Source organism: Erythrolamprus reginae, chromosome 9, assembly GCF_031021105.1.
Source record: "Erythrolamprus reginae isolate rEryReg1 chromosome 9, rEryReg1.hap1, whole genome shotgun sequence".
NCBI classification, from domain to species: domain Eukaryota; kingdom Metazoa; phylum Chordata; class Lepidosauria; order Squamata; family Dipsadidae; genus Erythrolamprus; species Erythrolamprus reginae.
This window is the reverse complement of record NC_091958.1, coordinates 16,099,429-16,115,075: the sequence shown is the minus strand read 5'-3', so window position 1 is coordinate 16,115,075 and position 15,647 is coordinate 16,099,429. Positions and strand designations below refer to the sequence as shown.

The window sequence follows — 15,647 nt, the reverse complement described above, 5'->3', positions numbered from 1 at the left end:
ACTGCATCACAGTGTTTTATATAGCCCTCTCTAAGTTTACAGAGTCAGCCTATTGCCCCCAACAATGTTGGTCCTCATTTTACAGACTTCAGAAAGATGGAAGACTGAGTCAACCTTGAGCCTATTTTAATTAATTTAGGTAATTTTTAAATTAAATTTTCTGCAAAAATTTGCTTCGGTATCCAAACAAAAATTCGGATACTGAACAGAAAATTTTGTTTACTATCCGAAATGTAAGATCTGAGGGGACGAGGTCAGAGGGAATGGGAGTCGGAATCCCGACACACCCCTCCTGGCCGCCCTCTTAACAGCCTCCCAGTCTCTACCTTGTAACTGCTCCAAGCTGCAGGAAGGGTAGGGCTGGCTGCAATACCGGCAGCTTTGGGGGGCTCCTTTCCTCAGCGGTTCAGTTCGGTACCTCCAGGCAGCTGCACCAACTTTTTCCTTCCCGGTGGCGGCGGCTCTGGCGGCTTCCCTACGAGGAGGAGCAGCGTCAGGAACGTCATGTGATGAAGGTAAGCCGTCGGAGCCGTTGCTGCCGGGAAGGAAAAAATTGGTGCAGCTGCCTGGAGGTACCGAACTGAACTGCTGAGGAAAGGAGCCCCCCAAAACTGCCGGTATTGCAGCCAGCCCTACCCTTCCTGCAGATTGGAGCAGTTACAAGGTAGAGACTGGGAGGCTGTTAAGAGGGCGGCCAGGAGGGGTGTGTCGGGATTCCGACTCCCATTCCCTCTCACCCCGTCCCCTCAGATCCTTATCCCATAGGAAATAGAGGAAATACTGTAGATTTAATTGGTTCCCAGCAAGTCAATGGGCTGGGAACCAATTAAATCCATTTCCATTATTTCCTATGGGATAAATTAATTCGGTTCTCAACCAAATCGGTTCTCAACCACACTTCTGGAACGGATTGTGGTCGAGAACCGAGGTACCACTGTATATGTATTTATGTATGTATGTATGTATGTTCGTTCGTTCGTTCGTTCGTTCGTTCGTTCGTTCATTCATTCATTCATTCATTCATTCATTCATTTATATGCCGCCCCTCTCCAGAGACTTGGGGCGGCTAACAGCAACAATAAAGCAGTGTACAATAGTAGTCTGATGTTAGAAATAATGAAAAGCCCATTAATATATATATATATATATTAAAAAAAACCAAACATACATGCATACGTACCATGCATAGAATTGTAAAGGCCTAGGAGGAAGAGGGTCTCAATTCCCCCATGCCTGATGGCAGAGGTGGGTTTTAAGCAGCTTATGAAAGGCAAGGAGGGTGGGGGGAATTCTAATCTTTGGGGGGAGTTGGTTCCAGAGGGCCGGGGCCACCACAGAGAAAGCTCTTTCCCTGGGTCCCACCAAGCGACATTCTTTAGTTGACGGGACCCGGAGAAGGCCAACTCTGTGGGAGCTAACTGGTCGCTGGGATTCGTGCGGCAGAAGGTGGTCCCAGAGATATTCTGGTCCGGTGCCATGAAGGGCTTTATAGGTCATAACCAACACTTTGAATTGTGACCGGAAACTGATCGGCAAGCAATGCAGACTGCGGAGTGTTGGTGTGACATGGGCATATTTAGGAAAGCCCATGATAGCTCTCGCAGCTGCATTCTGCACGATCTGAAGTTTCCGAACACTTTTCAAAGGTAGCCCCATGTAGAGAGCATTACAGTAGTCGAACCTCGAGGTGATGAGGGCATGAGTGACTGTGAGCTGGGATTCGTGCAGCAGAAGGCGGTCCCTGAGATAATCTGGTCCGGTGCCATGAAGGGCTAAGTATATGCAAAGCCAGGCCACCCATTTCTGACAATTAGTTTCAGAGATACTTACGTTGAAGACAAATTACCTATCCGGGTTTAAACCAGGCTAAAATATTGTTGCCCCTGGCCTGAAATGTCTTATAAAGATATCCAGGCTGATGATTCTAAGAATATGATAGATTTGATGGTATACAAAGTAAGAAATGCACAAGAAGAGAAAATCTTGGGGCACTACATTAAATGGGAATGCATTTGCGTTCCAGATGTTGCTTACTACCTTCTATCTTGTCATCCCTGGGGGCTTTCTGGAATAAAAAAACATCTGGAAGTTTAGAGTTGCTGCCTTAAGTTTCAGGAGACCCACTTTATCAGTTGTTTATCTGTGTTTTGCATTTCTCGTTTGGTTTTCCATTTCATTTTGCTCCAAGCATCTGACTGACAGTTGGCTCCGTAGCCCACAAAAGTTTCTTAGATAACAAATATGCTGTTTTCTAAGATTCTTTTACTTTTTGCTTTTTCCAACGAAGCACATATCTTAGAAGTAGTGTTGCAAGTATAATATCAGCAATTACTTCGAACAATATGACTTCTCCAACATACACTGCTTTGATTTTTAATAATTTTTACTGGTGTGTGTCTTTGTGTGTGTGTTACACACACAGAGAGAGCGACAAAGATCTAAGTGTATATATGTTGGTGTACATGTACACGCACATTTTTATTCACCTAAGAAATAGGGAGAATATTGATATTTCAGATATTTTAAATACTAAAGACCTGGTTACATTTTAAATCATCTCCATACTTAAGTAGTGTATAAAACGTTGGTTCCAGAAATACAACTCAGATGATGCATTAATTTTTCAAGAGAACACCTTTCCGAGATGTCATTAAAATATCATAAAATTGTGTGTGCTAATAATCACAAGGTTAGACCGAAGCTTAGGCTAAAACCAGACCTTTTAAAACGAAAGGACCAAATTAGCTATGATTTATGCGCATCAAATGGATCTGCTTCAAATAAGACCAGAGCAGAATCTGGCCCATTGGCACAATGCATACATTGCCCTAAGTTCTGGATCGATTTAATCATGGTTTGTTGGTTATGTTACGCAGGTCTGCTATTCCCTAAGCCAGGGGTCGGCAACCTTAAACACTCAAAGAGCCACAGAGTTCTTAACCAGAAGCCCCCCATTCAATTCTGGAGCCGAGCGGAAGTCATGTTCCCCACCACCATAGAGTCTCCTCCTAGAGCAGCATCGTTTACCCCCACCATAGAGTCTCCTCTAGAGCAACGTCCTCTATGTCTCCTAAGAGAAAGCCCTATCAACTATGGAGCCGACCGGCAACAGGGAGCCACAGATTGCTGGCCCCTGCCCTAAGCCATAAACCATGATTAAATAACTTATCATGATTTAACATGAGGTGCAGATGTTACCAGCTATCCCAAACTACTACTACTACTACTACTACTACTACTACTACTACTACTGCTATTATTATTATTATTATTATTATTATTATTATTATTATTATTATGTCAATACAACACAGCAAACGAGATTACTATGCTGGATTTCGTATTTCATCACCATTCGGGCACTTCCCAAGCACCTAGGACTGCGTGATGTAGCGGCGAATTATGTTTGCCGATCCCAGTAAAGCAGCCTTTTGCAATTGACAGATGGAGATTTTGTCAATTCTGATGGTTTTTCAAATGTCCGCTGAGATCCTTTGGCACTGCACCCAGCGTGCCAAGTACCACTGGGACCACTTTTACTGGCTTATGCCAGAGTCGTTGCAGCTCTATTTTTATATTTTATGTATGTATGTATGTATGTATGTATGTATGTATGTATGTATGTGTATGTATGTATGTATGTAGGCTTGTCTTGGTTAGCTACGCTATGAAACCTTTGACAATACCGAGCAGAGAATTTTAACAGAGCGTGAATGTGTGATAAAGCCAAGACACAGACTTAGTTAAATAAGTATTATTTACATATAAACAAAATATAAACAATCCAAAATATGCACGTAGCAAATACAGAACAATACAGAATGTAGATAACACGCACAAAGCTAAATATAATAGATAAAGCACGAAGCTTATACAATACAGATAAAGCACGAAGCTTCTACAAGCACAGAGCTTGGACAGGACTCCCCCGTCTCAGGCAAAAGTAAAAGTAACAAGGAAGTGACTGGGCAGAATCATGAGCTTTTATAGCTTCAATGAGGACATAGCCTTGAACATTAACTCTTCAAGTAAATGTTAACTCTTTGAGTGCACATTAACCCTTTAAGTACAAGTTTGGTAAAGTTTACAATATGCAGTTTATAATGGCAATCCCTAACACACATGTACCCTCTACTAACAATTTATTTATTTGTTTTATTTGTTTTATTTGTTTTATTTATTTTATTTATTTTATTTATTTTATTTATTTTATTTATTTTATTTATTTTATTTATTTTATTTATTTTATTTATTTTATTTATTTTATTTATTTTATTTATTTTATTTATTTTAGTTATTTTAGTTATTTTAGTTATTTTAGCTATTTTATTTATTTTATTTATTTTAGTTATTTTAGTTATTATTATTATTATTATTATTATTATTATTATTATTATTATTATTAATTAGACTTGTATGCCGCCCCTCTCCGAGCAGCTCACAACATGCAGTACAATATGTATACAAATCTAAAACAGCAAACTAAAATCCCATTATATAAAAAAACAGTCAATCTACTCAATCACATCCACATTTAACGGTCAGACAAAAAGGTAGCATGATCTAGCTGCCCCATGCCTGGTGACAAAGATGGGTCTTAAGTGTGAAAGGTGAGGAGGGTAGAGGCAGTCCAAACCTCTGGATGGAGCTGATTCCAGAGGGCCGGAGCCGCCACAGAGAAGGCTCTTCCCCTAGGTCCCGCCAGACGACATTGTCTAGTCGACAGGAAGCGGGTGGAGAAGGCCAACTCTGTGGGACCTTATCGGCCACGGGGGATTTGTGCATCGGAAGGCAGTCCCGTAAGTAATCTGTGTACAGCTAAAAAGGAGCTTCCTCTTCTTATTCTGACTTTTTTCCATATGATCACACTTATCCTCATTCAGCAATTCTGCAGCTATTTCATTTGCTCCATTGAACTGAGTGAGAGAATTCACACGTGTGGGAAGCTAATTTGAATATTCGGCTTGCCCACGGGAGGAACAAATGGAAATGTTGGTCCAAAACAAGGTTATTATTTGCAGGCTGAATATTATAATATGCAATTCAGAGATTAGGTTTCTAATTAGGAGGGAAATAAACCTCCGTGTTTAAACTTGTGACCTTATTGCTGATGTCTTCTCACTTGAAACTATGAAATAGCGGCATTGTATTAATATCTCTCTCCAACCAGGTAGATAACATGACCTGGATTTGTTTGTTTGATTATATTTCTTTCTTTTTAAAAAAATAGTTTTTTATTAAATTTACAAAAATATACAAAGGGAGGAAGAGTAGATACATCGTATTTTACATCATTATGTCAACATATATTCACCATGCTCTTATTATATTTAACTCTTAGCTCTGATATATTTGTTTTGGTATTGATATACACCATGAAATAATAGTCCACTTAAACAGAATAATTAAATTATATTTGATTATATTTCTATGCCGCCCAATTCCCTAGGGACTCAGAGCAGCTCACAACAAAAATGAACATGAATCAGTATAAAAACATTTCAATTTAAAATAATTGCAGCCTTCCATTCATTCATGGGCTGACCTCACTAGTCATCGGACCAGAATATCTCCGGGACCGCCTTCTGCCGCACGAGTCCCAGCGACTGGTTAGGTTCCACAGAGTTGGCCTTCTCCGGGTCCCATCGACTAAACAATGTCGTTTGGTGGGACCCCAGGAGAAGAGCCTTCTCTGTGGCGGCCCCGACCCTCTGGAACCAGCTCCCCCCAGATATCAGAGTTGCCCCCACCCTCCTTGCCTTTCACAAGCTCCTTAAAACCCACCTCTGTCGTCAGGCATGGGGGAATTGAAATTTTCCCTTCCCCCCAGGCTTATAGAATTTATACATGGTATGCTTGTATGTATGATTGGTTCTTTAAATTGGGGTTTTTTTAGATTATTTTTAATATTAGATTCGTTTACATTGTCTTTTTTATTGTTGTTAGCCGCCCCGAGTCTTCAGAGAGGGACGGCATACAAATCTAATAAATACAAAATACAAATACAAATACATCCCCCCCCCCGAGGTCAATGGCCCCAGGCCTGTCTTTAGGGCTTTCCGGAAGGCCAATAAGGTGGGGGTGGTGTGGATCTCATGAGGTAGCTGATTCCAGAGAGTTGGGGCAACCACAGAGAAGGCTCTCCCCCACGGACTCACCAGCCGACACGGTTTAGCTGACGGAACCCAAAGACCCAACCCTGTGGGATCTTACTGGTTACTGGGAGGTATGTGGTAGAAGGCGGTCTTGAAGGTACTCTGGCCCTGAGTCCATGTAGGAACTTTAAGGTAATAATCAACACCTTGAATTGTGACCGGAGACTGATAGGAAACCAATGCAGCTAGCATAGAATTGATGTAGTGTGGGTATATCTGGGCAGCTTGCACAACTGCATTCTGGAAACAGTCTTCAAGGGTAGGCCCATGTAGAGTGCATTGCAATAATCCAGATGTGAGTTATAAGGTGATTTAGCCATGCAAGGGACACATCAAGGCTGTGAACAGACAAGACCGTGGATTTGCATACACACGCTCGACCATCTTCATTAAGTTAGCATGCACCCCAGCAAATACTAATCATTTGTTTAAAAATATTTTGTCTGGATTGCACAAAGTTCAGATGCACATTGAATAAGACATGCCATTTGTGCAAGCTTAGATCGTTTCTTCTTGACTTAGCATCCAGATAGTCCTCGCCTTACAACGGTTCATTTAGTGACCGTTCAAATGTTACAACGTTTGAGGTGGGGTGCCAGGATGGCTCTGAAAATAAACCAGAGCTTTGAGGAGTCCTTTGTCTCTAATTTACTTTGGATGTTACCTGGAACCTTGACACCGACACTGAACCACATTCTCAACCAAGCACACTTTAAGGATCTGCCTCTCCTCCTTTCCCAAGAAAGTAAAGACTCTTGAAACAAGTTGTTTCAAAAGGAACCTTTTATTGAGAAGAAGCGACAGCGGGACAGGTGAAGCAGACCCTAAATTCCCTCCCAAATTAAACAGAAATAGGGCTCCAGAATCCATCCCTAAAGTTCGAATGTGGATTTCAGCCAATCCACAGGTATGAAGATGTTTCTGAAAACCTGAAATTACCCTGAAAACCAGATAAAGGACTCATTCCCGTGGTCTTCTTCCTCTTTCAACCTACTGGCACAATCCACATGGCCCTCCCTCCTTAATCCATCCCCAAAAGGTGAGCATATTGCAGGGTGCTTAGGCACCAGGAAAAAGGTTATAAAATACATATTTTCCCTTTGTTTCTCCCCCACTCCATGTGAATGGCAGTATCACATCAGGGATCTGACATTAACCTTTTTTGTTATTGCTGCTGTTGTAGGAAGCTGTTTTCATCCTATAATGACTATGAGCCCCACCAAAGCAGCAGCGTATAATTTCATTGAAACCTTTTCTGAACCATGCTCCTATAATCCATAAAGATGGATTGCTACAACAGAAATGGAATATCCCCTCCAATATAATTAAAGGACTCGATTAACCCTCTTTCATATACAATAAATCCCCCCTCGAACTGCTGTTACTTCTAAAAAAAAATATTAATATTCAACACAGTCCCACAGGCCAATCTATGATCCTGGATTAGGCATGGACAGATTGCATGAATTCTCTTTAGCTTTTTTCCACTCAAGGTATTTTTTAACTCAACATTATTCAAGGAGTAAATCCCAAAGAAATATGACTGTGTGTGAAAGTTATATGATGGTTGCAGTGTTCCAGAAATATGTGATCACCTTTTTGCAATCTTCTGACTAGCAAATCAATGGGGAAACTGATTTTTTTTCATCCATTTGTCCAATACACAATACATATGGAAGAGAATAGACATGAAGTAATATATATAAAGATAATATGTAAAAATAGAGGAGAAGATATATGAAAGGAAGAAAAGATATATGATATATGAGATAAAGGAAAGACAATTGGACAGGGGACAAAAGGCACACTAGTGTACTTATGTATGCCCCTTACTGACCTCTTAGGAACCCGAAGAGATCAATCGTGGATAGTCTAAGGGAGAAATGTTGGGGGTTAGGGGTTGACACTAATGAGTTCCATGCTTCTACAAGTCGATTGTTAAAGTCATATTTTTTACAGTCAAGTTTGGAGCGGTTAATATTAAGTTTGAATCTGTTGCGTGCTCTTGTGTTGTTGTGGTTGAAGCTGAAGTAGTCATTGACTGGTAGGACTTTGCAGCATATGATCTTGTGGGCAATACTTAAATCGTGTTTTAGGCACCGTAGTTCTAAGCTTTCTAGACCCAGGATTGTTAGTCTATTTTCGTAGGGTATTCTGTTTCGAGTGGAGGAGTGAAGGGCTCTTCTGGTGAAATATCTTTGGACATTTTCAAGGGTGTTGATGTCCGAGATGTTACTTGTGTTACTAAGTTAACAACTGCAGTAATCCACTTAACAACAGAGGCAAAAATGGGGGAAAACTCACTTAACAAACGTCTGTTTTGGGCTTAATGGTCATAAATATTGAAAAGACCCAGGAGCCACTCCAAATAATACTAGAGGTATTCCAACAAAAACTTCTAGCAGTTCAGTCTAGGATTCCAACAAATAGAGCTTTTCAAGTAAAACAACACCATCACCAAAAATGTTTATACATCATTCTTGTGGGTAGAAGGAGCATGACCTGGAAACCCATCCTATAAATATTAGATTAAATGTTTGTTTTAAAACTTAAAAAGCAAACGGTCCACATAGAAGCTATTAAGTATAAGAGGAAAAAGTAATAATCTAATCATTAATCCAATTCCTACAGCTGTTTCAATGAACTAAAGAAAGAAAATGCCGTTTTCAGTTTTGATTCTCTGCACAGATTCAGAAGTGTTTAACTCTCATTGGCTGACTTAGTTGCTATGCTTATTCATTGGCTGGACCTTGTTCACAGGGCTCTCCCATGTGAATATCTTAACAGGAGCTTAATTTGAAAAAAACAGTTCAATGAGAAATGATAGAGAAATGCTCTGTCTTAGCCCACTGTGCAAAGGCATCATGGAAGTTGAGGATCATTTGTTCTTGAGCTGATGCTTCCCATGGAAGATTGGAACTGAAGCTAATCAAAGGTCAGTTCCTGACTTACAACTAAAAACCAGCACAACATTTCTGTTCTTAAGCCAGACAGCTGTGATGTGAATTTTGCTCCATTTCATGACCTTTCTGGCCACTGGCTGTTAAGAGAATCACTGCATTTGTTACCTTGGATGCCATAACCATCATAAATATGAGGATCCCATAACCGTCATAAATATGAACCAGTTGCCAAGTATCTGAATTGTCATAGCAATAGCATTTAGACTTATATACCGCTTCATACAACCCTCTCTAAGCAGTTTACAGAATCAGGATATCGCCCCCAACAATCTGGGTCCTCATTTTACCCACCTCGGAAGGATGGAAGGCTGAGTCAACCTTGAGCTAGTGGTAAGATTTAAATGGCTGAACTACAGCTAGAAGTCCAAAGATGGGCTACAAAAGTGGTGGAAGGTCTTAAGCATAAAACATATCAGGAAAGACTTAATGAACTCAATCTGTATAGTCTGGAGAACAGAAGGGAAAGGGGGGGACGTGATCGAAACATTTAAATATGTTAAAGGATTAAATAAGGTTCAGGAGGGAAGTGTTTTTAATAGGAAAGTGAACACAAGAACAAGGGGACACAGTCTGAGGTTAGTTGGGGGAAAGATCAGAAGCTACGAGAGAAAATATTATTTTACTGAAAGAGTAGTAGATGCTTGGAACAAACTTCCAGCAGACGTGGCTGGTAAATCCACAGGAACTGAATTTAAACATGCCTGGGATAAACATATATCCATCCTAAGATAAAATACAGGAGATAGTATAAGGGCAGACTAGATGGACCATGAGGTCTTTTTCTGCCGTCAATCTTCTATGTTTCTATGGTTAGCTGACGTAGCCTGCAGTGCTGCACTCTAACCACTATGCCACCCCATATCATATGACCAGGGGGAGTTGCAAGGGATTTGTAAGTGTGAAAAACATTCGTAAGTCATATTTTTCCCCAGTGCTGTCCCAACTTCCAATGGTCACTAAGTGAGCCATTGTATCTGTTTTCCATTCCTCAGCCATCACCAGGTTATCAAAATCCCACAAGTTCGTTGATAAGTCTTGAGGGTGTAGTAATTCAAGTCCAAAATAGATAGAGTAGAATAAAGTAGAGTAGAGTAGAGCAGAACAGAACAGAACGAAATAGAGATAGAGATAGAGATAGAGATAGAGATAGAGATAGAGATAGAGATAGAGATAGAGATAGAGATAGAGATAGAGATAGAGATAGAGATAGAGATAGAGATAGAGATAGAGATAGAGATAGAGATAGAGATAGAGATAGAGATAGAGATAGAGATAGAAACAGAATAGAATAGAATAGAATAGAATAGAATAGAATTTTTTATTGGCCAAGTGTGATTCGATACACAAGGAATTTGTCTTTGGTGCGTATGCTCTCAGTGTACATAAAAGAAAATACTGTATACATTTGTCAAAAATCATGAGATACAACACTTAATGTAAGACTAGAAAGACAGAGGAGTAAGATGTTAGTCCCGACAAACTGCCTGAGCGATAGTCTGAGCCACAACATGCTTGTGTTCAGTCTCCCCTGAGAGGACAGACAATACCAGTGGTAACAAAACAGTTTTTCACACTGGCCTAAAAAGCTGACAAGGCTGAGAGAGTGTTGAGTTAAAAAAGAATGCCAGCGCCCTCTGGCGATCGCAGACTCTGGCTCTTTTAAATATATATATATATATATAACTGAAGGTAGACCGAAGTATAGCGTTCTTGCTAACACAGCTTAAAGGCATGAAAGCATAAAGAATGTTTTACCAAGAAACAAGAGAGCCTTTATTAAAACAAACACAAGAACGGTACAATAACAAGAGCTGATGCAATCATCCAGTATTATAAAACGGTGGCCTTTTCCAAGTTTCTTTTTTACAGACTCTAACTTAAAAGACAAAAGATAATGACTTTGTTAACTTTAAGCCAATGCAAAATACTTTTAGGCTGTGTTATTTATTGACTGATGCCATACAGCTATGCACAGGAGACAGGGACTTAAAGTCAACGAAAAATGAGAAGATTACGGAGTTCTGGCGATATAAATTAATATTTAACGTGTTCCTTTCCAACAAATATGTCTAACTTCAATAAAGCATCTTATTATTAATCAACAAAGTAGAAGCATCATTGCTAATTAAACATCCCAAAGCCCACTTAAAATTCCATGAGCACCCACATGAAAAGTTCATAGAAGCTGTGCGATAGATAAGTTGAAAAGTAGAGAAGCCAAATAGCATCAGTTATATAGCTTGTGGATTCGTAGGTACATACATACATACATACACACACATACACATAAACACAGAGACAGTGCGAGAGAGAGACAAAGCTGTCATAGAGAATTGATCAGTCAACCAACCAACCACTAAATTGGTTGTTTTCCTCAATTCCACGACCAATTAAGAAGGCCAAAAGTTGTTGAGCTGCCAATCTCACAGGAACAAGCTATGTTACAGAAAATGTTTTTTTTTCAAATTTATTAGAAGCAATAATGAGCACACACATTCCAGAAAACCTTTGCACTTCTACAAAAAAGTATTGTTCCATTCCATGTTCTTTTTAAAAGATCCTAAACAAAGAACAAGGCGGTTTACGTGATAGTTAGCTATATAGCAGATAAAAAAACAGCTTTCTCTGATCCACTTCTCCTGTTGTGTATTACTTTATTCTAAATACAAATCTAGAAGGAAGGAAGGAAGGAAGGAAGGAAGGAAGGAAGGAAGGAAGGAAGGAAGAGATTGGTAGATATGTAGGTAGATAGGTAGATAGGTAGATAGGTAGATAGGTAGATAGATAGATAGATAGATAGATAGATAGATAGATAGATAGATAGATAGATAGATAGATAGATAGATGTACTAATTATACCTGGCCAGACTGATATGTGTATTCATTTGCTTGAGTATAACGAAAGAGAATTATGTATGGTTACATTTCTCTGTTTACCATCCTTTGATCCATAGGCAATTATTTGATGGTAAACATACATTCTGCCAGGTCACCTCTATCTGCAGTGGTTCTTGCCCTGCCCTCAATAAGAAATTACCCATCATAATTTTGATCACATTTGTTTCCTGGACTATCGATGCTGATTGTAGCAGTTTGTTGCATTAACGAATTTAAGCCCAGTGTGCAAACTTTGAGCATTTCTGCAAAGTCAGGCCCGAGTGAGGAATGTATAAATAGTTATTTCCACGTCATCCTATTCCTCCGGTTGCACTATTGGAATTGGGAGTTTTAAATAGAAATTCTATAAGGCAGAATTGCAAGGGACGCACATTAATCAGAGGAGGCAGTGGGGGCTTTGTTGGTGTTGGCAAGGAGGGTCTTGTTTCTGTTTATAAGTTTGCAGACCCGTCTTCTCTTCTTTCAGGCTGCAGTGAGGTCAGCTGCTTTGCAGCTGCACTCCCACAAATATTTTTCTGGGGGCTGGGACATGGCATTTGAAAATGTGCTGAAGCAGCCCTAAGGAGGGTCACAATCTGCTGGGTTTTGCCTTCGTTCAAATTTCACCTCTATTTTATCACCTCTCTTTGCTAGCCTGGATTGGGCTGAAGCCTGGCTACCCAAAGGAGCACATAACAAACTAGTTCCACATCCGTTCATGACATTTTTTCCCAATCCCTTCTTCCACAGATATAAAAAGTAAATAAGAACCGCAGAATGTGTAGTTCTCATCAGAATGCTCTTTAGGTTTAATTGTCGCAAAAAAGCTGAACTCTTTGGCAAATATTAACAGGAGAGCATCGCATATTACTGCATCTAAGAAGGTTGGTATGTTTTTCAAACGCTAATGGTAATCACTAGGGGGATATAGTGTGTGGAGAGAGGAGGGAGAAGTTGGAAGGGGAGGAGGAAGAGGAAAAGAAGAGGAAAGAAGAAAAGAGGAGGAGGAGGAGGGAAGAAGAAGAGGGAAGAAGAAGGAGGAGGAGGAGGAGAAAAGGAAGGAAAGAAGGAAAGGAAAGAAAGAAAGAAGGAAAGAAGGAAAGAAGGAAGGAAAGAAGGAAAGAAAGGAAAGAAATAAGGAAAGAAGGAAAGAAGGAAAGAAGGAAAGAAGGAAAGAAGGAAAGAAGGAAAGAAAGAAAGAAAGAAAGAAAGAAAAAAAGAAAGAAAGAAAGAAAGAAAGAAAGAAAGAAAGAAAACAGTCCACACATTCAAGCCTCATGACTCTGCCTCCATCTGCAGAAACCCTATGACTTGGGTATCTCTTTTATGACCATAAGTGATTTAAAAATATATCCACTTTAAATATATATATATTTCTTAACCCTTAGTTAGTGGCTGACCAAATGCTCATTGTGCCATTTCCAAAAAATGAACACAAAGTTCGGAGAAACATAAAAGCAAGAAGTGGGGGGACTGTTTGCTCTTTCTATTTTGGAAGTTGGAAGGTAGCTTGTTTGAAAGAGTGACCTGATTTTCTTAAAAAGCATCCCTTTGTCTTTGACCGTCGCAGCATTCTTTTCTCAACCAAATAAAAAAGGATAAAAAAGGGAATTCCCCCCCCCATCTCCTTCTTCCATCCAATCTCCCCCACCCACCCACCCGTCCCCAGCCAACTAGCTTCCCCTTTCCGTAAAGCGCCCAGTGAAATAAATATTTAAAGGCACTGATGATCCTTGGCACCGCTCCAGAAGGTAAAGTTGGTCTCCTGATGATGTCAGATTGCAAGATGGGGTGGGGAGGGCTCTGGGGGTTGGGGGGCTCCCAGGAAAAGGACCGTTATGCAGAGGGACCAAAAAACGGCTTCCCAAAGCCAGCTTTCTTCCCACCTTCGCCTGTGGCTCAGATTCCCTAAAGATCAGCCAAAGGGCATAACGATTTTCCGACCAAAGCCGCACAGAGGCCGTTGGGAAGCAAGAATGGAGCCGTTGGCAAAACCATAATAAAAGTCTCTCTAATGGTAGGAAGGGGGAAATAATCTCCCGAATCCCGGGTTTTTGGAAACCGTCTGGCCGCTTTCCCGTCTCCACATCTATTTGGAACCGAAGCATTTTCCTTCCTATCGAGATTCCCCCGAAAAAACAGAACCCTTTCCCAAACCTTCGCCATCCCTTCGCCCGCCAAGAAGAGACCCCGGAGTAGGAACCACTTTCTTCACTACGGGGTTGCTATTCATCGGAACGCGCAGTCTCGAGTGGGCTTTGCAAAAATAAAATAAAATAAATAAAAAACAAGGCTCCGCCACGGAGATTCCGAGAGCTGCGCGCGCGAGGACCCGCGCGCACTCCCGCGGGCACAGACAGGCAGACAAACACCCGCGCGCGCCCACAAAGCGCGCCCCCCCGCCCGCAGAAACCAAAAAAAACGGCGGAACGGGGAACTTTAAAAAGATGGGCTTTGTAGTCCCGATGGGGAAGGGAGGGGGATTGGAGCAACCCCACAGAGAGAGAGAGAGAGATCACAAGATGCCTTCGGCGAGCCACGCACGCAAGAACATCCCTTTCCAAACGCCTGGCTTGTTGCGCCGATTTGGATGGTCTTGAACGTCCTAAAAGCTCCGCTAGCCAATGATGGTCGCGGGTGCCAAAAAACGAGGGACGAAATAAAGAAATCTCACTTTCACGCAAACCCAGACAGACACGAACAGAGGAAGGGGGGGATGGAGACGGCGAGCCGGAGAACCCCAGAGATTTTAAAAGGCTCCACTTTCAGCTTCCGAATCTGCCCTGCGCCTATTTCATTCCTCTCCAAGCCCTTCTCGCTTGGTGGTTCCCCCTTCTGTGCCGGGCTGCCAGGCACTTTCCAGCCCCCCCCCATCTACCCAAAAGCCCCCACCCCCGCCCCGCTTCTCCCGACGTCCTTAGACCCAAAGCTCTGGATCCAACTCCTTCCGCAGCATCCTTCTGTGCCCCGTCGGCTGGCAGAGCCGCAGACTTCTTCATCCCCGGGCTTTCGCGCTCTACCTCTCTCCTCCTCTTTTCCAATCCTAGAATTTAAGAAACGACCCCCCCTTCCCCAGAAATTAGGGGACGGGGGGTCCCCCGAGGGCCGGCGGCGGGAAGAACAACCGTTACCTGGAAATCCGAAGGGCCCCCCAGATTCTCTCCCGGATCAACCCCTGGAGAAAGGCAAGCGGACGAGTCCCATTCACAAGTCGAGGCGCAGCGTCTGCTGGTTCGCTCGCTCTCCAGCCTATTCCACTCCGCTGGCAAGGCGGCTGAATGAGGCTCGGAGCTAGTGGAAGGCGAGAGCGCGTTTGGAGGGGGGGGGGAGGAGGGAGGCACAGGGGGAGGGGGAAGGAGGGGGAGAGGAAGGGAGAAGGCTGGAGCCTCGACTCGGGCTTCTTCTGCCCGGAAGAGCAGGGGGAACCTCAACGCTCCAACCCCTCTTCCCACCCCCCTTTTTTCCGTGGGGCGCCTCTCTTTTCCCCTCGTTTGCCATTATTATTATTTTTTTGGCAAGGGAGGTTTGACTTGGGAAAATGCTAACCGGGACGCCTGATGTAGAAAGAAGCAATAAGGAAGGACCAGAGCAGACCGTCCCGGGCATTTTGGGTCTCTAACGGGTGTTTGTTCTCAAGACTTAATCCTTTCCA

The 15,647-nt window shown here is 42.0% G+C and overlaps 1 protein-coding gene across 1 annotated transcript in view; it reads right to left on the bottom strand.

Annotated features, from left to right (window-relative positions):
* Window positions 1–15,246, bottom strand: part of CDH11 (cadherin 11) — a 168,787-nt gene extending 153,541 nt beyond the window's left edge. The window contains exon 1 of the mRNA XM_070760412.1: window positions 15,127–15,246. The gene's annotated coding sequence lies outside the window, so the exon portion shown is untranslated. The remainder of the gene's footprint in view (window positions 1–15,126) is intronic.
* Window positions 15,247–15,647: the final 401 nt, after the last annotated feature.